The sequence below is a fragment of the Zootoca vivipara genome, chromosome 7, assembly GCF_963506605.1.
Source record: "Zootoca vivipara chromosome 7, rZooViv1.1, whole genome shotgun sequence".
In the NCBI taxonomy this organism is placed as follows: Eukaryota; Metazoa; Chordata; class Lepidosauria; order Squamata; family Lacertidae; genus Zootoca; species Zootoca vivipara.
In genome coordinates this window covers 20,528,918-20,549,193 of record NC_083282.1, presented here as the reverse complement: position 1 = coordinate 20,549,193, position 20,276 = coordinate 20,528,918, and the positions used below count along the sequence as shown (strand labels likewise).

The following is a 20,276-nucleotide window of genomic DNA, read 5'->3' as shown; positions in this document are numbered from 1 at the left end:
AGCACAAGGTGGCCGCTGCCGCTGCCGCCGCCACAATATCATCAGGCCAGCTGGCCCTGTAGCCCCGCCCATGTTCCCACTTCGGGGCCCCGCCCCTGAACGACCATAGCTTGCCCCCCCCCTAGTTTTGATCCTGGCTACGCCCCTGCTCAGGCGGCCTGGTCCCACGTGACCAAAAGGCCGCCAGCCATGTGGTTGATGGGGCGCTGGCAGGCATGTAGGAAGGTGCTGGAGCTCCCCCGGGAGGCTGGCGCCCTGGCGCAATGCGCCAGTAAGCCCAGTGGGAAGGACGGCTCTGATCCCACAGCACCCAGTTTGCAAAGTGCCTTATTTATGCCTACACTATCCACCATGGTATTCCTCAGCCAGTTGAATTTGTGAAGCGGCCCAGTATAGTTCCCATAAAAACAAAAACAAAAAGTGTTGAGTTAACTTCCTAGTTGAACCTGAATGCTGGATGATTCAGGACAAACAAAAGAACGTACTTCTTCATGCACAGCTAAACTATGGATTTTGATCCCACAAGTGGTGGGATGACTGTGTTCCGTCTCTGCTGCTGAAGGCACCAGGTTTCCGAAGAGGAGTTGCTGGAAACAGCAGGGTCGGGCGGAGTGCACTCTGGTCTTGCTTGCGTGGTTCCCATAGGCATTGGGTTGGCCACTGAGAACAGGATGGTGGGCCTTTGGTCTGATCCAGCAGGCTCTTCTTATGTTCTTAGTGATAAGTTTTATTTGCCCCCCTTTCATTCCTTTGTTTCCAAATCCACTGGAGCTTCCTCTTTCCTTTGCAGATGAATGTTTTGAAGGTAATTTCTGTCTACATTCCATATTTAGTTCAATACTTCTTCTTTAAAATTTACAGTTTATAATCTTCAGATACTTTGATATTTTTTAAAAGACATTGTCTGATGGAAATATTAAAATTCTAGATCATTCGGGGGGGGGGGAAGGACTTAAGGAAAGACAATAAATATTTTAGGCTAAGGTGCAAAGATGATGAAAGAATAGGGGAAAGGTGACACCTGAGGTGAATTAAATCTACTCTCCAGTGGTTTCATCTGTTTTACTGCCCTTGTGAGTGACTGTATTTATAACATTCTTACAGCAGGGATCAGCTGTCAGGATCTTGTTATCTTGAAATAATTGTCCTTGCCCCTCAGCTGCTCTCACTTCTGTGACAAGTTTGATGATGAGGCAGGAGCCTGTTAAAGTGAAAACAATCTACTGTTCAATGACCCTGAAAGTGTGAAAGAAGAGACAGCAAAAAGAGGAATTCTAAAATAGGGGGGGGGGGGATGCTTTCCTCCTCAGCACACTGATATTAACCCAGGAAGTCTTCCATTAGCCAGGGGTTTCCTGTTATGTCCAAACTGGGAGATCATGGCTACTAGTTTCAGAACAAGGAAGGATCTTAAGTCAAGTTCAAACTGTGGTTTCAGATTCTGACTGCTTGTGAACCTGGTAACCATGGCTTTCTGGTTCAGGTGTAACAGGACCTATTCTGCAGTTAATAGAAGCCATCTGCATTCTGGACATAGCTGCCAAGTTTTCCCTTTTCTCGCGAGGAAGCCTATTCAGCATAAGGGAAAATCCCTTTAAAAAAGGGATAACTTGGCAGCTATGATTCTGGATGAGTGTGTCTATGAAGAATACAACCTTTTCAGTTGTGCCCTGGTTGTGGAATTCTCTTCCCAAAGAAGCTTGCTTTGTGTCTACATTGTGGTACTTTCAGCACCAGGTGAAGAGTGGTGTAGCAATGAAACTGCTAGCACATTTGCAAAGCTAAGCAGGGCCTGGTATGGTTTCAAATTGGATGGGAAACCGCATGTTGAGATTTCTGCATTGCAGGGGGTTGGATTAGATCAGGCATGGCCAAACTTGGCCCTCCAGCTGTTTTGGGACTACAACTCCCATCATCCCTAGCTAACAGGAGCAGTGGTCAGGGATGATGGGAATTGTAGTCCCAAAACTGCTGGAGGGCCAAGTTCAGCCATGCTTGGATTAGATAGATGACTCTTGGGCTTCCTTCCAACTCTACAACTATGAGATTTCCAGGCTTTACAGGTGTTATTTTTCTTAAAGCATTTCAGGGCTTTGCAGATCTTTGGTACTGCTGCTTTCCCTTTGCTGGTTTGGTTTTGGTTTTATTTTGATGCTATTTTAAAAATGTTTCTGATTTTATGTCTATGCTGTATCCTATATTTTACGGTTTAAATAAATATAATCTCAGCAGGCTGAGGAGGGAACAGGCAGCATGAGGATGGAGCACACAGGCACAAAGCCAAGATTTGTATGTCTTAGCTGGCTCAGTGTGTGCCTTTCACATACCCTTGACTCTTAAGATTTCTGGTTGACACAATTATTATGTTCACCCACAGTTTGCTTTAAAATAATAATTGTGATCATGATACCCTTGAGTCAACAGATCTACACAGTTTGAATATGATTGTAGTCATTTAGCTATAGCCTGAGAAGAAAACATTCGTTGGAATAGCTTTCTGCGATGAAGAGAAAGATGGAAACACAACAGCTTCTGGAATAGAAGTTGTTAAAAAATATTGTTATCTAAAAAGCAGTCAAGACTCCTGACAAAAGTTATGGAACAGTATTTGTTTAAAAACCATTGTTTTATTTAGAAATAAAATTTGCTGGCTAAGGCAGAATTATTACCAATGTAGTAGCAGGAAAGCCTTTGAGCTCCTGGCTTATGAACTCAGACAAAGGAAAGAAAGTAATAGAACAATGTTAAGAAAAACTTTTGGGGATTACAGAAGACAACACAGCTGCAGAATGTCAACATCCAAGGAGAGAGAGAGGCAACTCTGAGGCAGTGTGGGAGTTTTGAGGAATTGGTAGCAAGAGGACATAACCTTGAATAAGAAGAAAGTAAATCTGAAAACACAAATTCTTTTAGATTATGAGGTGTATATAAATGTCCAAAACATATAAAAGAATGGATTATTGATAGGCACTTAGCTTAATCCCACAAACCAAACACAGAGATTATATCATAGGGCTGATTCATATACTCACATGGTGAAAGGAACTGATTCATATATTCACATGGTGAACTCCAGTCCATGGATCTAATTCATGCAGAGTTTCCCTCCCTTTAATGAGGAGGAAGGATCATGCAAATTGGACTTCTGTCTTAGGCCTAGGCTAGAATAAGGTGCACATGCCTGCCTGCTCCCTTCACCACAGAACAATGATAATTAGCTGGGTAAGTGTGTGAATCAATCATTAGAAACAAAGCCTATAGCTTTTTGAATGGAAAATAAGGCTCATGCCGGGGGAGGGCGGCTGTATCTAAGTAAGAAGCTGAAGTCCTGCGGGCTAGGTGATGGCAAACCTTTGGCTACTGCAATGCATTCCGGTTCATTGGGAGAAGCCACGTTACAATAACTCACAGGACAATATGAACTGGAGTTGTTCCTTGTAATTCTGGGCTGCAGAAGACTGATAGAACACTGCCAAAGCCTCTAGTGAACAACGCATTTTATTTTGCTTTCTTTCAATCTTTTGTTCCCCTTCCCCGTAATACTTTATTGTGATTGTCCTCACAATACCCTGTGAAGTAGGCGATAGCCACTATTATGCTCCTTTTAAATAAAGCTGAAAGATATTTAATTTGCCCAAAGCCACATACTTGAGGTCATGGCAGATGTGTAATTTCAACCCAGAACCAAATTCAGTTCTCTTCCTGCAAGACCACATAGATGAGTGCTATTCCAGGAACTATTTGCAAAAAATAGTAACACATGAGAAGACAGTTAAACTTTTCTTATCAGAAATGGCTATTAAAAATTCTAATTTTATCTTAATTTGTAATATATATTAATAGTACATTCCCCATGTAATGTATACTTTACCCTATGCTTTATCAGAAAGCATGACTATCTGAAAGACTCTTATATCTCTTCCATGCCTTATGAATAAACAAGGTTGTACAGTAATTCCTAGAATTAAAAAGAAAGAAAGTCATTTTTCTATTTCTGGGTAAGGCTGCCTGTGGCTGTCTTATCTCAAAATTAATGGTTTCTTCTTAGGGAGGTTTTTTTTTTAAAGTACTCACTCACATAGTTTTGCAAAATAACAAAATATACATATATGGAAAATTATATACTGTATTTAGATACAACACTAAGCCATAGTTTAGTGTTACATACACAAACCTCAGGCCCATATGCCCCCTCCTCCTCCAGCATGGCTTAGAGGAAATTGATGGCATATTCTGCTGTTTTTAACTAACCACAACTTCTCATGCCTAACAAATGATCTGGTTAAGACAAAATACTAAACTACCTCAGTTTCAGGTACTCTCCCTCCACCAGCACATGTATGACAGGGAGTATGGAAGCAGTTGCTTCCATTTTAAATTAACCATGATTTATCCAAACCACAAACAATGGTTTAGAGAAAGAAGACTGTGATCTGTTGTTTGAAGTCAGCATGTTTCCCTAAATCAAAGTTAAGACTAACCACAGTTTACCTGGGTTTCAACATAGTGAGTAACTATGGTTAGGTAAACAGACAAGCCAGAGATTCAGATTTCCTCCTCACGTTCATGTGAGGGGACCTTCTAAGCACAAAGCCCGCTTTGTTGTTGTTGTTGTTGTTGTTGTTGTTGTTGTTGTTGTTGTTGTTGTTGTGTAGTCGTTAGTCGTGTCCGACTCTTCGTGACCCCATGGACTATAGCACACCAGGCACTCCTGTCTTCCATTGCCTCCCACAGTTTGGTCAAACTCATGTTGGTGGCTTCGAGAACACTGTACAACCATCTCATCCTCTGTCGTCCCCTTCTTCTTGTGCCCTCAGTCTTTCCCAACATCAGGGTCTTTTCCAGGGAGTCTTCTCTTCTCATGAGGTGGCCAAAGTATTGGAGCCTCAGCTTCAGGATCGGTTCTTCCAGTGAGCACTCAGGGCTGATTCCCTTAAGAATGGATAGGTTTGATCTTCTTAGTAAGCCCATTTACTAAGCACTAAACCATTATTTAGCATTCTGTCCAAACAAGCTCAGACTGTGGCTAGTGTTAACTGTGACTGATTGAACTAAGCCAATTTCAAACCATGGCTAAGTATTATGATTTGTTCTTCAGGTGGCAGACACTGGACATTGTGTATGGATGGTTCCGTCTGGCAATTGCTGCCCTCCTGACCTGATGCTGGTTAGATGCTTGTTTGTTGCTGGCCAGCTGTCTTGCCCAGTTTTATTCTCCCAACAAGTCACAGTTGGTGCTATTGGAATAGGCACCTGATCAAGCAATCAGGCAGAGGGGCAGCCAGCCCAAGCCCCCAGAGAGCAATGACCATTGACTTAAGTGGGGCTTATTTCTAGTGCCTAATCAGAAGTGAGAAGGCAAGTGAGGTATTGTCTGAAATTCCTACCTCTGGCTTGCTAGATTTAGACTGCAGTCCTATGCACCTAGCTTCCTGGGAGTAAACCCCAATGAACTTGATGAGTAGACATAAGATTGTATTGTTAAATACCCAGTTTAAGGGTCATTTGTGATTTGTGATTGTGAATTACACCATGTTTTTTAATGGAGATGGGTTTGCAGGGGCGTACCTAGGATCAAAACTGGGGGGGCAAGGGGCGGGGCCAAGGCACGGGAGGAAAGGGAAGGGAGGAAGCGTGCATGGCGGGGCAGAGGCGGGGGAGGAGCTGGAGCGCGATGGCTGCTGGGTGAGGGGGCCACCGCCGGCGGCAGCAGCAGCAGCAAGATCGGCGGCAGTGGGGGAGTCTCCAGAGGCAGGCGGTGGCGGAGGAGCACAGCCCAGCGGAGCGCAAGTTCGCCGTTCCCGCCCACCGCGCCACGCCCTCCAGCTTCCCGTCGCACTCTCTGGTTCCCTGCCGCACTTGGCCTTGCCGGAGGGCACGACGGGGAGCTGGAGGGAGGGCGCGGCACGGTGGGCGGGGACGCCAAACTTGCTCTCCGCCGGGCTGTGCTCCGCCTCTGCCCACCAGCCCCGCCAGCAGCGCCACTCTCGTGCGCCGGCCCTGCTTCTAGGGCGGGGCAGCTCCCCCCCTGCCCCGCGCTGGGTACGCCCATGTGGGTTTGCACTTGTGCCGATACATCTCCTTGCTAAAGGTGCAAGCAAGCCCAGGTATGCCTCTAGTCCCAGCTCAGTCCAAATGGCAACTAATGATGATAGTCCCTCTTGGCTAATCACATTTTCCACATGATTACCAAAACAGTTTATCAAAACATGCATTGGGCCTGAATCCAAGCAACTAGATTTATAAGCACTTGAATTTCAGAACGGGCAGTTTTTCATGCTGCAAGGCAAACTCCTGTTGAAAATGAGGAGACTTTCAAAAGCAGTTTGTACAGGGGAAGGGATGAGCTGACCAGCTTCTCTAAGCAAAAAGTCCCCCTGGGTGTGCCAAAGTCCTTATGTGCTCTTAAAGTAGTTATTTAGATCAGAATCAGGCAGAAAATTCAAATGGTGTTTCCGCCATGTTGATACACCTGGGACTCTAAAGTGGGGAGAGGGGACAACAGCCCTCCTCCCCCAAGATGGACCAGGGGGATTGAGGCCCCCACAACAATGCCTGCTTTTGTAGTTAGGAGGCTAACTGATAAAGGAGAGGGAGAGATTTATCTCTAGGACTCAGAAACAGACTGTAACGTCTTGCTTGCTGTGCCTTGGAGCAGAAGTTAGTTGTGAAGGGAATGCATTGAGAGGGAGGGAGAGCTGATGTTGACAGTAAAGAGGACAAGCTTCAAACAGTGATCTAGTTCTTCTACTGATCTCTAGTATTACTGAACTGTATTTTTGGTATAGTTGGGATCCCTTTTCAATTGACCTTGGACCTCCTTGAACCACCTACACCAGGGGTCCCCAAACTAAGGCCCGGGGGCTGGATGTGGCCCAATCGCCTTCTAAATCCAGCCCGTGGACGGTCCAGGAATCAGCATGTTTTTACATGAATAGAATGTGTCCTTTTATTTAAAATGCATCTCTGGGTTATTTGCGGGGCATAGGAATTCGTTCATATTTTTCCCCAAAATATAGTCCGGCCCCCCACAAGGTCTGAGGGACAGTGGACTGGCCCCCTGCTGAAAATGTTTGCTGACCCCTGACCTACAACTTGCCTTAAATATACTTCTGTGGTTCCTGTAATAAATATTTTAATTAATAATGAATAATGATGAATGAATGAATGAATAAATAAATAAAATAAATAACAACAAATCCTGCCCTAAATCCAATAATAATAATAATAATAATAATAATAATAATAATAATAATAATAATAATTTATTCATACTCTGCCCTTCAGGCTGGGTTTCCCCAGCCACTCTGGGCAGCTTCCAACAAAAGATTAAAAATACATTAAAACATCAGTCATTAAAAACTTCCCTAAACAGGGCTGCCTTCAGATGTCTTCTGAAAGTCAGATAGTTGTTTATTTCCTTGACATCTGATGGGAGGGTGTTCCACAGGGCGGGCGCCACTACCAAGAAGGCCCTCTGCCTAGTTCCCTGTAACTTTGCTTCTCACAGTGAGGGAACCACTAGAAGGCCCTCAGAGCTGGACCTGTGTCTGGGCTGAACAATGGTCCTTCAAGTACCGGTATATGTGTTATTATAGATGGACCACTTGAATCCTGCCCAATGTTAGAGCCGGCTCTGCTTTGAACCGTGGCAATAATATGACCGTTCAGAGGCAGCCATTATTGCGACTCAGTTTGACCCGTCAGATATCCACATTTGGTGGGCGGTGGTATAAATTTCTCTTCTCCTTAAGCCTGGCAAAGGATGAAATCGCACAGGGGCGAGAGGCTGTCTTGTTTATTGCTTTCCTCACCTGCTGTTTTAATTAAGTGGGCTTATTTGCTGGTATGCGGGCCCCTTTGGCTGACATGGTGAATAGTTTTTGACAAGACGACAAAAAAAGAAAGAAGGAAGAGGAAGGAAGGAAAAAAAGGACCCCCCCCCCAAAAAAAATGGCTGGGAAGATTGGATGCCAATCAAGGGAGGGGCGAAGGGGTTCAAGCTAATGAAATCAGCTGCGCTTAACAGCCTGGCCTGACCTAGCGGCAAAAAACCCCCCCAAAACAAAAACAAACCGGTTGCCTTTAGGAAGTAGTAAATCATGACATTTTAAGGGAGCTGATTTTAAAGGGAGGAATTATGGGGAGGACTAAAGGAAAAGTTCTCGACGCGGCAAAGGGCAACGGGAGGTCACCGTATGTAAATAGCTCTTATGGAGGGGGCTCCGGCGGCGCAGGGGTGTGGCTGTGGAGCAGCTCTCAATCACTCCCGGAGCGCCGGCGCTGCCTCGTGTGGGGCTCGGCTGCAGTGCCTGCAGCTGCCTGAGTTTGCAGCGCGCGCCGCCCCGGTTGGTTGGCTGCTTGCTTGCTTGAGCTGCGAAACACTCGCCTCGCTCAGGGAACCATGCAGCGCTTCTGTCCCAGCCAAGCTACTTTAAGGTGAACGACGGAGCCCGAAGAAAACCTGCGGAGGACCCGCGCCCGACGAGCGGGGCGGCGTGCTAAGTCTCACCGGCTGCCCAAATTGGGGCGAGTGCCGGCTGCCGAGTTTTTCCCTTCCAGAGCCGCGAACCAGCATCCCCTGAGGTAAGAGCGGCGCCTTTTTGGTTTTGTAGAGCGATGAAAGAAAACTTGAGCAGGGTGGGTGGTTTCCATAATAATAGTAATAGTAATAATATAATAAAATACACCCCGGCGTATTCTTTTGAGGAAAGTTTTGTACAGTGCAACAGCAAAAAGAACGCCGGGTTGATTTAAGGTTTTCGGAGCTGGACCATGCTGCTGGAGTTTTTATTACTTTATTTTTAACTACTTTATTATTATTATTATTATTATTGACGGGAGTAAATTGTGGTGGGAGGGGAAAGAAGACTGTGTGTAGTCCGGGCCCATGTTGCACGTTTACTCAGAAGTAAGCCCTGCCGGATCCAACGAGACTTGCCTACTCGCCATGAAGTGCGCACAGGGTTTCTGACTACTGTTGGTTTGTTTGTACTATTTAGGAGGAATAGCTTCCATTCTGAAATTGCCTACTCAGGTTTTTAGAAAACACTTTTGGGGAACGAAATAGATTTCTGTGGCAAAGCCAAACAAGATTGTTGAATGCAGATAACTTAATAGTTCCCTTCATGACCCTTCATCACACGTTAGAGTCATGTTGATGGGGCATTAAAGTGGAGAGCATGATCACTGGTTTAGTGCTTGTGAATACAGTCTGATACACGTATGTTTGGCATGTTTATTTCTACCCCCTCAAAGATTAATATAAAGACCCTTGAATGGAGCTAACTTAAATGTACAAAGTCAAATAACTGGTAAATACCAAAACGTCTAAGATTGATTGACTTGCATTTGGCAAATAGCACACCTGATGTGGTTTACTAATTGTGTTAGAGTTAGAGATGGTTGTCTGAAGATGTAAAGAAGGTGTGTGTGTCTGGAATGATTGTATAATATGTCTTAAATTCAGTTCTCAAAGATTATCCTGGATAATATTCACAACTGATTCCCCCCCTTCCTTAATCCACTTCTCTTATTATTGTAACATTCTGCAGTGAGAGTCAAAGTTGGTGGGTTATCTTCCCTTAGCATAGAAGGTTGGAGATGGTCTTTTAAGAGCTTTTAAATTTCATTCTGTAATTAATCGGTGTATATAGGTATATAATACTGTACTTCCTGTGTCTTATGGGACCACATGTGTACATTTCCTATTTCCCAAAGAATCCTGGAAGCTGTAGTTTAGCCCCACACAGAGCTACAATGCTGATAACGCATAACAAACCACAGTTCCCAAGTTTGTGTTTTGTTCTGGAGGTGTGTGAATGTGCTTTAAAAGTATGGTGGTCTGCAGCCTAAGCCTATATGTATGTGTAACAGCAGCAAGCACATCTCCCTCCCCTCCCCTCTCCTTTTTCTGTTTTCATGTGTTGAATTTTTGATTGTAAACTCATTGTGGGCGAGGACCTGCCCTTCTGTACTTTGTAAAGTACAATGAAGTGCTTCAGAAAACAATCATAATTATCACCAGCTCTGTTGTACTTTTCAGTGCCAACCTGTCTCACTTGTCTCTCCAGTATACATGATTCTAGTGTTTCCAGTGTATATTCTGCAAGGGTTAAGCTGCTTATTCAGATGCCTTTAAGATGTTTACTAACGCTTGTGCTCTCCACTATGTTGGCTCTGCTTAATTTGACCAGGGATTCCTTTGGACTAGAAAGATGTTAAGAATAGAGAGCTTTTATTAAAGAGTTGCCAGCAATTGCGTATTTTGAGTTGTAAAAGGCAAGCGTGTCTGTTTAAAAAACAGGTTACTATGGTAGTAAGAATGTGATGGAATTTGCCCATTATACATCCCAGCTGATTTTCTCTCAGCAGACACAACTGGCATTGATGTTCAAAACATTCCTCTCAAAGTAAGTTTATAAAACGTGCTGGCCTTTAAAAAAAATTTTTAACCTCTTTAGTTAGGAGTCCTAGCAAATAGAATTTTATTTCTATAGTTGGGAATTAACTAAATTTATGTTGCTTTTCTCCCCCTAACCTAACCCCTTTCACTTGTTTTACTGATTTGCACCCAAATTACTGTTGAATGGCCCAGGAAACCTTGGCGGTGTGTTATGGGCAAGGCTTAAGTGAAGGCAGGACTTTAGGATGGGGCTGGCTTCCTAACTAATTTGTTTTGGAAAGTTAGTAAAGAGTGAGAAGTGGGCTGCCTATGTAACTCTGCTGACAACATTGTTCTTCTGCTTTGTTTGGCCAAAGAATGAATAGCTGGTTGTGTTTGTCCCTGAGAGGAGGAAGGGAGAAGAGAAAAGCCCACTTCTCTGGATATGACTCACCCTAAACTCTCTTTGTGAAGAACTGATGTGAATCTTAAGCTACTAAGACGACAGAGAGGCTGACAGAGCTATTGGGTTAGATAGGCAAGGAAATGGTTTGAGATTGGTAAATACGGAGAGAGAGAAAAAATTCCATTCAATTTTTAATATTTTTTCAAAGCAAAAACTGAAACTGCATTTGATACAATAATCAAGAGGATCTCTGGATCTCGCAGCCTAGCCTACATTGCAGGGGTGGCATGAGAAGGTATAATAGAGGATTAGAGGGGAATGAGAAAAATGACAACGGTGTGTCCATTGTTTGGTGTGTCTAGTGTTTTAAAGTTCCTGTATTCCATTGGGAGACATTTAAGGATGTCCATAACTTTGGATTGTACTTGAAATACAGTACATTCCACTTTTGCTAACTACATAGTTAGGCTGATTTAATTGGATGACTAAATAAAAACATACTTTGATTACATCAATAAACCAACTTTGGGCTGGATTCATTCTCTTTCATTTTCCTTATTTCCCTAGAAGTCCATTATTTCAAAAAAAAGGGTATTTAGATTTACTCTTAGGAAAGTTATTTGTCTGGGAAAGTTCACATGCATATCCATGACAACTCTCAGAAATCATGGTAACGGAATGGTGGGAAGACAATGGATGGACTCGACATGCAGAAGTAAAGAAAAAAGTCTGCCTAGGTGCAGAAGAGAGGCAGAGGACTTTTTCTTTCTTTTTTTAGTTGGTCACTAGGTTTAATTTTTTTAGGTCCAATTTGAGTCCTTACTAAGGGTGCAATATTAACTATGTAAAAATGGCAAAGTATTGTGGTACCTTAAAGACTTAGCACATTTTGCCATGGTCTTCAATGGGCTAGAGCAGTGTTTCTCATACTTGTGTCCTCAGCTGTTGTTGGACTACAACTACCATCACCCCTAGCTGTCAGGACCAGTGGTAGGGATGATAAGAGTTGTAGTCCAACAACAGCCGTGGACACAAGTTTGAGAAACATTGGGGTAGAGGGTCGCTAACATATGCCCCTCCAGACAGCTGATGTTCAGGGATGGTGGGAACTGTATTCCAATAACATCCTGAGGCCTATAAGTTAGAGACCCCTGGACTAGAGCTTGCTTGTTCTCACTGAGGTTGTTAATCTGTGTCTGGGCTGTATTTTGTCTTACAGTGGTGCCTCGCTTAACGAATCCCCTGCTTAACGAAATTTCCGCTTAACGAAAGGATTTTTCGAGCGGAGGTTGCCTCGCTAGACGAATTCGTTTTATGAAAAATTCGTCTCGCGAATCGCGGTTTCCCATAGGAATGCATTGAAATTCAATTAATGCGTTCCTATGGGCAAAAAAAAAATCCAAAAAAAATCCAATGCATTCCTATGGGATTCGCTAGACGAATTTTTCATTATAAGAAAAGACCCGTGGAATGAATTAAATTCGTCTAGCGAGGCACCACTGTATTTCCTGTTGGGGACTCATGTGATGGAAAAGTTGGTTCCACAAGTATTTTTTTTACTTTTTTCTTCTGCCAGCAAATGGTTAAAGAACAGCAGCCTCTGATTGGCTGTGGTTCCATGAGGGAGAGTTTAAAAGGAGAGGCTTTGGAGGGAGATAGGGTTAGAGTGTGGTTAAGAGTGTGGTTAAGTTGGGGTGGTTGAGGAGGGAGGTTGGAGAGATTGGGAGCTAGGGAGCTTGAAAAACAAATAGTGTTGAGGAGGGAGAGTTGGTTCTGGGGAAATCATCCACTCCGAGTGTACAGTGAAGGACTGAGTGTAGTGTTCTGCAGGAGTAATAGGAGATTGAGGGTGAGACAGAAAAAGTAGGAGCTGAAAAAGATCAGTCTCCTCAGGTCTCAAACTAGTCTGGAGGGGAGAGACTTCTGAGGAAAGAAGAGACTCCCAAAACCCAGTGAAAGAAGCGGGTGTGTGGTGAGCCCTTAAGACTACAGTGGTACCTCTACTTACGAATAACTCTACTTACGAATGTTTCTACTTACGAATGGAGCTCTGTCCGCCATCTTGGATGTGGTTTAGATAGGATTTTTTCTGCTTACGATTTTTTAGATAGGGTTGCTTCTACTTACAAATTTTTTCTCCCATGCATTCCTATGGGAGTCGACTTAATTTTTTTTCGACTTACGAATGTGCGTTCAGAACGCATTAAATTCGTAAGTAGAGGTACCACTGTATTACTGAAAGTACCTCAGGAGCTGGATTTGTTAAAGGGGTGGGTAACTGAAGGAAAGTACCGCCTTGGAAAGGAACCAAACTATAAAGCCGAAACCTCTGAAAACGACTTGAAGTGAACTTGCATATTATTATTGAAGTACTGTAACCTAAAGTTTCTCTACTTGTATTATACTACCTTGTTTTGAAAATAAATATTTATTGTTTATTTAAAGAACACCCGCTTGAGACTCCAACTTATTGCTTATCTCTATCACAAAGATGGATACTCTGGGATAGTTAGGTTTAGTTTTTAAGCCTTCAGGTAAAAGATTGTTCAGTGAGATGGGGGCAATATAAGTAAGAGTGGGCATATCAGCGTGAGTGATAACTGAGGCGCCAAGCCCATCACAACTTACATGGCAAATTTTTCCCTTTGACTACCTTGGTGAGAATGAAGCTAGTGAGAATGGTTGATGTATGACTGTTTGGCCTGGTTAACACATAACTGTCAACTTTGTTTTTTCAGCTATACAGTAGTTTATTAAATCATGCGTTAGTTAGTGTTACGTGAGAATCCTGCCCAGAAGCTCACCACAATCGCCACCAGCAAACCACAGTGTGAAGCCGTGGTTTATTGTTTGCTTATGAAACTGTGTTTGCCTTATTGCTTGGCATTATGCAGGAATCCATCACCATTAACTATGGTGGCTCAACAAGTAATAAAAGGCAAAAGGTGAAAACGGCTGGAAAACAAAAGAAACCTTGGAGAAACAAGCTAGAATATAACCACGTGGGGGAAATCTGTGGTTTGCTAAACAAACCATGACTTAAATCAAGAGTGAGGAACCTGTGGCTCTCCATATTTTGTTGAGTGCCAGCTCCCATCAGCCCTAGTCAACTTGGTGAGTGGTCAGGGGTTAGGGGAACTGCAGTCCAGCTACATCTAGAAAACTACACTTTAGCAATCCCTGGCTTAAACAAACCATGACATAGTGTTATGTGCAAACCAGGCCTCTGTTTTGTCTGTTTACTATTTTCATGGTCTCTCTCATGCATCTGACAAGGCAGATAATAGATTAGGTCACAGTAAATTAGTTAAGTCTTTCAAGGTGCCACTGGGCTGTTCTGTTTGATTTTATTGCAAGTGACTAACATAGCAGTCTAAACCACAGAGCCTAGGGCTTGCCGATCAGAACGAATCCCCATTATGGGGTGAGCTCCCGTTGCTCAGTCCCTGCTCCTGCCAACCTAGCAGTTCAAAAGCACGTCAAGTGCAAAAAGAGAAATAGGTACCGCTCCGGCGGGAAGGTAAACGATGTTTCAGTGCACTGCTCTGGTTTGCCAGGAGTGGCTTTGTCATGCTGGCCACATGACCCGGAAACTGTCTGCGGACAAACGCCAGCTCCCTCGAACAGTAAAGCAAGATGAGCGCTGCAACCCCAGAGTCATCCGTGACTGGACCTGATGGTCAGGGGTTGCTTTACCTTTACGTAACATAGTTGTCCTTTTAGAATCTGCCCTTGTCTTTAAGTAAATCCGATAATAAACAGCTGAGTAACCATACACTGGACTGGGGAGTTTGTTTCTTGTTAACTGGTAAGAATTACAGAGCTATCACTGTAAACCAGAGATGACCAACCTTTCTGCAATAGGTATCCTGTACTTTCATAGTTGTATAAAAGAGGATATTTTGGAAGGTGTAGCTTTTTAAGCTGTTCAGCCCTGTGGCGTGACTGAAGTTCATCTGTCCAAAACTCATTTTTCTCTACATAAGAATTAAGGGTTTTGGAGCTCTGATGTTGAAAGGTTGATCATCCCTGCTGTAAAATATCTTGACATGTTGCTGAGTGACATGCTATTTGAGAAGGTTAAATGTAGTTCCCTTCTTTCAATATGGAGGGAACTTTTCACAAAGAGTCATATAATATGATCAAAAGAGCTAAATCATGAATTGCATTCCTCTCTGAAATCTGCTTATTAGCTCTTATGTGAGCTGTCAGCAGAACGTATTAAGTTAAGGGCCTGTTTTTAAGCAATCAATGGATTAAAAATAAATGATAGTATTTCAGAAAAAGTGGCAGGAAGCTTCTTAAATAGTATTAGTTGCTTTTTGACTATATAATGTTATTTAGAAGTGTATTTTAAATTCACTCTCATAAAGATGCATATGGTTTAATGTGACAGTCACATAGAATCCCATTGACAGGAATAATTCATAGTAAGAATATGTAGGTCCAGTAATTGGCCTGGGAGCTCCAATTGCTCCAGTGTTGATGGACCAAGTAATTTGATCAGCAACCTGCATGGTAGCCTCACGTCAAAGTAGAATAATCGTAAAAACAATTATTTAAAAATAATTAAGATATGAATAAAATTGTCACTTTAGCTGGCAGTTAATAAATTCAGGTATCTTAACACCCATATGAATGAGCAAAAGGTGCTTAAACTTGTAGGGAGAGGGGTTGCTGATTTTGTGTTCTGACGGAAGCGTTTGCATGTTGAATCCCACTCTGGATGGTCTCCTGACTTTAAAAGCAACTGCGGGAGGCATATGGAGATACTAGTGGAAAATGCTATGTTAAAAACTCTGACTCTAAAACTTGATCTTATCAAGTTTTCTCCAAGGCAAGAAAAGGCTTCAGGGTTCAAAATCAGTCAAAGCAGTTTTGGCATACCCTCATTACCTGGTAGGGCTGTGGTGTGATTTCATCAAGCTCTGCAATCAGGTATTTTGTTCTGCCTCACTTAAGGCCTGTTCTTCAAGAGAAATATTTCCCCAGGATGCTCTAGTTGGTGGATGGGATGTATCAGAGGTTCCCCAGAGATCTATTGTATAGTTCCCAAGGAAAGAGCTACCCCAAAATAAAAGTGGGATTAAAAGTGTATTCTTCTTTGTTGGTTCTCAGTATTGTTGGTCACTGCAACGCCAGAGAAGATACACAAATTTATTAGCGCCAGAGCTCAATGACAAGGTGCCCTGGGGTTGAGATACTGGAGTTGGAGGAGAATGGAGGGTAGAGGTAGCACAGACAAAAATGTGACTGTGTATGAATGGGAGAGAAGTCTGCTCCTGCCCTAACCTGCCCAGGAAGCCTCACCAAATACATTCATAACCATTACAATAAAAGTTCCCACACTGGGTGACTCAATTATTTGTAAAGTGCTGCACTGCTCCGGCTTTTCCTTTTGTAAGATACAGTACATTGGCTCTAAAATTACTTGGAAAATAAATCATTAATTCTTATGATTTTGGCTGACTCTACACGAGTAATGAGTAAAAAAGGGACAAAAAGAAAAGGAGTTTGCTGAAGCAACTAAGAGCTACCCCCACAAATGTGTTCACTTTTGGCTTGGGGTAGAAATGAAGCTGCCATGCTCAACCCGCTGATTCAGAACAATGCTGTCGTCATGGGGAGCTGCTCCAATGCACTTTCAGATGTTCATAATGTATGTTAAAGATGAGTCAGCATTTTTAATTATAAAAGTGGTGTAGCGTCATAGACTAGTTCTGGGGGGAACTATTGTACTCATGTTAATGCTTGTAGGCTTCCCATAGGCATCTGTTGGTCACAGTAATAACAGAATTCTGGACTAGATTTGGGCTGGAAGGGTCCAGGGTTGTTCTTGTGTTCTTTACACAAAGCTGGAACCCTTTGATATCTGAAGTTTTGACAATTGGCAGACACACTTGTTGGTGATGGAATTAAGCAGACTTTTTGCTTTTGGTGTGTTTATTCCCTCCAGATAATCTTTTATCTTTATCAGGCTGTGTGTTCCACAGCCCCTTTGTATTCTTTTTCAAAGGCTCATTTGTCAAAAAAAGAAAAAAAGAAAGAAAGAAAGAAAGAAAGAAAAAAGAAAAAGGCAAACCCTGGATTTCTGCATTGCAGTGCCTATGTATATTGGAGACTGTGCCTGTGAAAACAGAAATGCAAACCAACTTAGGCTAGACCAGGCTATTTAACCTTTTCTATTGATAGAAATATTAACTGATATTCTTGCACTGGCATCTTCATTAGACCAAAATATAGAAGAGAAGTTGATCTCTAGAGCCTGGATATATACAGACCAGAATATGATCAGTAAGTTTTAGACAGTCAATCTATCCTCACAGATTATCCAAAAGAGTAATGGCTCAAAAATTTAATGTCTTTTATCTGTAGAGAGCTCATGATTTTCATAATCTATAGTTTCATTAAAATTCCTAAAATATGTTTAGGATCAGTATAGAAAGCCATTTGGCTTTACCCTAATAATGGCACAACTGAAGCAGGTCATAGTAGGGAATAGGAGCCAGAGACACCTTAGGCTTCATAGAACTGTTAGATCATGGGTAGGCAAACTAAGGCCTGTGGGCTGGATCAGGCCCAATTGCCTTCTGGATCCGGCCTGCGGACAGTCTGGGAATCGCCGCGTGGATCGCCAGCACGTGCACGTTCTTTCCCTCTCCCTCACATGGAGGTGACGCCTCCTCCCTCCCTCCTGGCTTCTCCCGGCCCTGCCTAGAGGAGGAAGGGCGCTGGGCTTTGTTGGTGCCAGCAGCAGCAGCAGCAGCGCTTGAGTTGCCACCATTTTAAGCAGCCCCTCTCCAGAGCCCTTTTGCATGCCGCTCATTGTCCTGCCGCCGCCACCAGCCCCTGCCGCTCACAAGACACAGGTAAGCAGCCACCGGGGCTTGTGGGGCTCTTGCATCATTCCCCCCCCATATAGTCTGGCCCCCCACAAGGTCTGAGGGACAGTGGACTGGCCTCCTGCTGAAAAAGTTTGCTGACCCCTGAGTTAGATTGTGGAAACTCAGCTGATCTTAGCCTAGCCCGTATATGGATGGAAAACTACGGTACCTGTGAATTTCATGTAAGCTGCTCTGAACTTTCCAAAGGATGGATGAGGCATATGTTGTAAGTGGTATCCCTAGACTCAAACTGTGTGTGAAATGAATTCATCTGGTACCCAAATGTCTTTTAAAATAATTTTAGTCATTCTTCCTCCTATCGATGACAAATTTAATTGCAAATAAGTTACCTTTATTGTGTTTTGCTCCACAACACCATTTCCTTTAATATTGTTATTCCCATATTGCAGGCAGTGGCTCCTGCCAATCTACATCTTCAGAAATATCAAGTAGCCCTTAGCACACAATTCAGGTGTTTGGGATTTGAAGTTTTCAGTGATTCCATGTATAAAAACTTTTGGCCCAGATTTAAAAACAAGCACATCTGGGAGAAGGCTAGGCCAAAACCATGCTCCCTGATGTGGTAGCTTTGTGGGCAAGAAGTTTTAGATGCTTGGAGACAGTGATAATGTGACGTCTAACACTACCCCCCCCCATCTGTATTCTCAAATTGTAGTGTCCCAGGAGTGCCAGACTATGTTTAGTTTGAATAAGTGGATTGGCTAGCAAATGCATCTGTGGTGGGGATAGATTTCAACCCAAGTCTTCCAGATCTAAGTGTAACTTTCTGCCCACTGACTGTAAACTTAACTGCTGGCGTAACAACCTGTTTCTCTGTGAGTTTTGAGGTTTTAACATCTTTTATCTCTTCCTTGTGGCTTTCTGTCAACAAAACTAGCCTTAGGGTTAATGACCATGCTGCAGATATAATTCTGCTGTGACATGTTGAAAAGAAAAGATACAAAAGAAGCAAACTAAAATAATACTCTTTGTTGGTTTTGGAATCTGTTTTTGTTATGGTTTTAGGCATTCCCCCAGCTAATAAGATAACATGCTTTTAGAGATGCAATTTACTGTACGTAGTTTCAAGGTTTTGTTTGTTTGTTTGTCCCAGAGCCGAATCCCATTTTTATTTGATCTGAATCCCAGTATTATCCAATTTCATGACCCAGCAGTGTCTGCAAGATGCATGGTTGAAATAATAAAGATTCACTCTTCCAAAGATTCACTCTTCCAAATTTTGGTCAGCTCAGCTCTGTGTACACTTGTTCAACGATGCTGTGTACACTTGTTCAACGAAGTTACTTGGTTCACACATGTTCTCAGTGGTGCAATTAATTAATTATAGATTCTTTGCTTAATGTTCTTTCTGCGGGGGCGGTCTTTTGATGGTAGCATGTATTAATTCGCTTCAAAATGTGATAAGCTAGGTCTTGTGCATTTTGGGAGCACCTCTTTCTTCTGTTTGGTGAGGCATTGGCTTTCAGCCCCAAAGTCCTGCCCTGATCACTGTGTGATCAGTAAGTGGGAAGCTCTCATTGGAAGTCTTGCTGCTCATGAGGAAGTAGCACCCCACCCCCAAGATGTTGGCCATCCCTGCCTTGGAATGTTTGAATGTGGAACAGGAAATATGTTGTATGTAGAATTTTTATTTTTATTTTTTTTCTCCCTGAGGACAAGAGTGAACAAAAAGATAGCCCTAGATACTGGTGTAAAACTTTCAAAAGGGTGTGATGGCATGTTTAACTTCATTTCAAACAACCTTGCCAAGAAGCAATCAAATCAAAGAAGATAAGGAAGGCAAGGACGCTAATGATCTCACTTGAATGCTTGGGACTGTGCTTTGAAAACTTCTAATGAGCATAGATTGAACCACAGTACTGGCATTCAAGAAGATTTAACAGTCTGCTTCATAACTTTTCTTGTGGTTTGTAGTACCTAAGCAGTGATCTCACTCCAGTCTATCCCTGTGGGTGTGCCCTACACCCAGAGTTTTGATGATTGACATGAATCTGTAGTACTTCATACCTGCTGGTTTCCTGAATGGACTCGAAACTCATTAACAATGACACAAATTAATCATTATCCAACAGGCTCCTTACATTGCATTTATTCTGTTTACTCTGTAACATTATAAGGAAAACAGAAAAAAGCGCGTTCCTAGAGTTATGGTATTTTTGTAGTCATTTTCTTGATGAAAATAATAATGTGGAAAGAATGTATAAGCATGACTACTCAACCAACGTTGGTGGGTTTCCCAGTCCACACCTTGATTCATCACCAGGTTGCCAACTGATCAGGAAAAAAAACCCTGTGATATCACTTGTGCCTTTTAAATAGCAGCTTAACATGGAGAAATCAGCAAGTGAGCAGTTGTAAAGCATGGAGATAAATGGTGTTATTTTGGAGGCTGGTTTAAAAGTTGGTAGCTTTAACCGGGGACATCATGGAACTCCTAAATAAAAATTGTACCAAGTGGCCTTAGTTCTCAGAGTTTGAAGCTTTGTAGTTGATCGCACTTCAGCAAAGACATGAAAAGCTTGTTTCCATATCTTTTTTTTAAATAAACCCCTCCAGCATCTTGATCCAGCCTTTGAAGCCG

At 42.8% G+C, this 20,276-nt stretch overlaps 1 protein-coding gene across 1 annotated transcript in view; it reads left to right on the top strand.

Moving 5' to 3' along the window:
* The first annotated feature begins 8,321 nt into the window (after positions 1-8,321).
* BCAR3 (BCAR3 adaptor protein, NSP family member) overlaps positions 8,322-20,276 on the top strand; it is a 78,836-nt gene continuing 66,881 nt past the window's right edge. Inside the window, exon 1 of the mRNA XM_035121711.2 lies at positions 8,322-8,586. The gene's annotated coding sequence lies outside the window, so the exon portion shown is untranslated. The remainder of the gene's footprint in view (positions 8,587-20,276) is intronic.